We start from the raw sequence: 3,723 nt of genomic DNA, 5'->3' as shown, positions 1-3,723 counted from the left end.
TGTGGCTCCTCGGACTGATGGAGTCTGTTGGATGAAAGACGAAACGTCTCGACAAGAAGAAACCGTCCAGAGGACCTGACTGAACCTGGTTGTGTTCCACAGCATTCCATACTTTGTAGATTGTGCAGGAAGTCTGTAGCCGGTTCTGTGTCGATGCGAGTCAAAGTAAAGGTCCATCACATCAAACCCTTCTCCTCCACAGCTCCACCTCTCGTGCGCCTGCAGATTAGTCAACATGAAAATAGCACGACCCTCTCACCCCCCCAGTCTTTCCACTGCTAAAAACTCCTAAGCTATTTTAAAAAGCCAAGCATCCGAGCCACAGGTGGAGTGCAGCTCTCCAGCTTCGACAGGAATGTGAAGGATGTGTGCTACGAGGCAGCTGTCCAGACCGCTCAGACTGTGGACAACTGGGGAATGTGCAAGTGATCCCAGTCACTTGAAGTGGGTGTGGAGCCGTGTGAGGCTCTGCTTCTTGGGAGTGGCTGTGTGAGATACCATGACACAATTTCACTCTCAACGAGTCCCTCGCCCAGTTTCAAACATCACCTGTAGCAGGCCTACGCAGTTAATTTAACTTTTGTTCAGATTTAGGCTCCAGGAACAGAGAAATCAGAAAAAAATGACCTTTAAAACATATTGCCATGTTTGGCCTTGAAACGTACTCTTCATGTCTCGTTTCTTAAATGAGCTGCAGCCTGTTGTCTCTGAGTAAGACCTGCAGAGAGGAAGAGGGAGAAGACGGCTGCTAAAATATGGCATGCGACACCAAGCACCAAGTTGATACCACAGCCATCCGTGTGTAAGCTGACTTTTAGCTGGAGAAACTACGCTGATGAGTTCTGTTGGTAAATTTGAAACACCAAGCAGTGAGAGCAACAGACAGGACGCGTGCTTGTGCCTCACTTCAAACGTGCACCCAGCAAGGTTCAGGAGAAGCTGGGCACGAGTCTGATTCAAGACTGAGCAGAGGTTCAACAGAAGCACGTGTCTGCTACAAACTGAACAGAAACATTTATACTGGAAATGATAATTGAACATTATTTATCTGAGGAGCAGCTGATTTGAGATGAACTCCATCACAGAACTCTCATGTTGAACTTCAACTTTAGAAAACTTCAGTTATTTTATCAGTATGAGCTAAAAGCTAATATGAGCTACTGTCCTGGAGTCATCAGCTTCTGATCTTCAAGGATTCAACCTTTATTTCTACACGTTAGTCTCAGAGTCATTTTCAACTGAACTGTTTTAGACACAACCCCAGCGACCAGGTCCAGACTACAGTGACGAGTCTTATAAAATGAAAAGTAATAAAAGTAGTGATGTAAAACGAAACAACAACAGCCAGGCTGTAAGGCGACGTAGAAAACTAAAAACAGGAACTGAACAGATGTTTGAAGCCACTTAGAGAGGTCAAAGGTCGAGAGCTTCAGATCTTTTTACAAGATGTTCCAGGAAACAGGAGCGGAGCAGGAGAAGGTCCTTTTGTCTAGTTCAGTCCTCACTGAGGGAACACTGCAGGTAATGATGTCCTGAGAGCGCACGCTGTAGCTGCACTCACACAGAGACATGTAGGAGGAGATGTATGAAGGCAGCAGACCAGGAAGTGATTTAAAGATGAAGATGTACCAGTGGGAGAGTCTGTGTGAAGTTACTGGTGACCAGTTAACCAGTGGATACTGGGTGCAGTGGTGGGTACGGTAGTTACAGCCAGTTATGAATCTTAGGGTGCATTCACACCAGCCCTGTTTAGTCCGCTTTAATCCAACTCCAGCTCGTTTTCCTAGAAAGTCCGGTTCGTTTAGGGATGTGTGAACGCGCCATCGAACTCTGTCACGGAACAAAAAGGTGAACTCTGGCCCGGGCTAAAACCTAGGTCTGGGTCCGGTAGAAGAGAACTCCAGCGTGGTTCGAGTACAGTGTGAATGTAAACAGACCGGGCCCCGCTCCACAAGCAGGAAGTGGATTACAGCGCAGGACAAACAAACACACATTTCTCTCATATGGAGCCGTCAGCTGACTTGTGTGAAAAACAATATTCTCCAGGGTCTTCTGTCTCATCTTCTGCTCATGCTGAGTCCATTGTTGAAAAATGACAAAATATAACTCCTAAAACTGATAAAACTTGATGCCACTTCGTTTTTATTTTTATTTACAGAAGAAGAAGAAGTGTCTTCAGAGGTTTTTATTGTTTCTTTCAGTAGTTCTTGGTGCAGCGCCCCCACAGGCGAGCGGGGGAACAGGTTGCTTCAACAGGTTGCTTCAACAGGTTGCTTCAACAGGTTGGCTCGACTGCACAGTGCAGTGTGAATGCAAACGCACCAGCTCAAATGTAACAAAAAGTCATGAATATTGGTGCCGAACCGAACCGAGTCTACCGGACTATCAGCTGTGAAAACAACCTTAGTGCACCATGACAGACAGCATCCAACATCTGCAGCATCCAACATCTGCAGCATCCAACATCTGCAGGGTTCTTGTAGGAGCGTTCATGTAAATAATGTCACCGTGATCAATGGAGGGAAGGAAAGTCACAGATACAAGGTGTTTCCTAACATTCAGAGTTAGACAGGATCTGGTTCTGAAAAACAAACCCAGTTTACCTTCCAGTTTCTTTACCAAGTTTTTGACACGAGGCTTAAAAGAGAGACGTGATACCCAGATATTTATAGGAATCAACAAACTCAACAGGAGCACCCTGCATGGATGAGAGGAAGAACTGCTGGGACCAACTTCCTGTTAGAAAACAGCATCTCTTAGGTTGTGTCAACGTTTCGCACCAGTTTGAGACTTCTGCTTTTACTTTAGTTATTGTTTTGTTCTTTTACCTTGTTCACTAAATTTAAGCATATTTTGATAAACTGCGACCTTTTGCAACCTTCTGATCACAGGCCCACCTTCTCCAACCTCTGCACCACCACTCCACACTCATTTAAAGAAATTAACTGTCAGTTATTTAAGTAAAAATTCATCAGGAAGATAAGAATTAAAATTTTAACTTTTGTGGCAATCCACAGGTTTTAAGTGCAATAGCAGCAACGTTTCCAAACTCAAGATTTCTTTTCAATCACTTTGAATATGGATCAAAATAATCACGAGTATATATTTTTCATAACTGAGCAGCTCCATCATGTGAGAGTTGGTAAGTTTTCTATGTGATGGTTCGTTTTATTGAACCTCACTGAACCTTGCCCAAGTGCCACAGCTCTTCTCCTGAAACCTCGAGCCCATCCCAGACGAGCCTCCAAGGGGCCGGCATGGTGTAGAGCAGGGCCCGGGGCCAAATCAGGCCCACGGGGGGCCAAATCAGGCCCACGGGTGGCCTCAGTCCGGCCCACCAATGGGTTCATTTCAAATCAAACTAGATTTCAAACCACAAAACAAACTTCATGACAATAACTGCTGCACGTCCGGCCCCTGAGCTCTTGGCTTCCAGTAACTGTGACTCTCCCGAACAGTTTAGATGAATAGTCCTGGTGTAGAGGTAGGGCAGCCGACTTGGGACCAGAAAGTCGCAGGTTCAACTCCCCGCCATGATTACGTCGTGCTGTTCTTGAGCAAGACACCCAATCCCTACCTGCTCTCCGGGTGCTTGCATAGCTGCCCACTTCTCCACCTCTCTGGTGTGATGGGTTAAATGCAGACAACTCATTTCTCCATTGTATGGGACATACACAGATACATAGTCCTCCCTCCCTGTCCATAGCCTGTCACCGAGGACAC

General features: G+C 45.9%; 1 protein-coding gene across 1 annotated transcript in view; it reads right to left on the bottom strand.

Annotated features, from left to right (window-relative positions):
* Window positions 1-3,723, bottom strand: part of sptb (spectrin, beta, erythrocytic) — a gene marked incomplete in the record, with an annotated part of 116,707 nt that overhangs the window by 103,093 nt on the left and 9,891 nt on the right.

The sequence above is a fragment of the Nematolebias whitei genome, chromosome 21 (assembly GCF_014905685.2).
Source record: "Nematolebias whitei isolate Nwh7 chromosome 21, NemWhi1, whole genome shotgun sequence".
NCBI classification, from domain to species: domain Eukaryota; kingdom Metazoa; phylum Chordata; class Actinopteri; order Cyprinodontiformes; family Rivulidae; genus Nematolebias; species Nematolebias whitei.
This window is presented reverse-complemented; position numbering and strand designations above follow the sequence as displayed.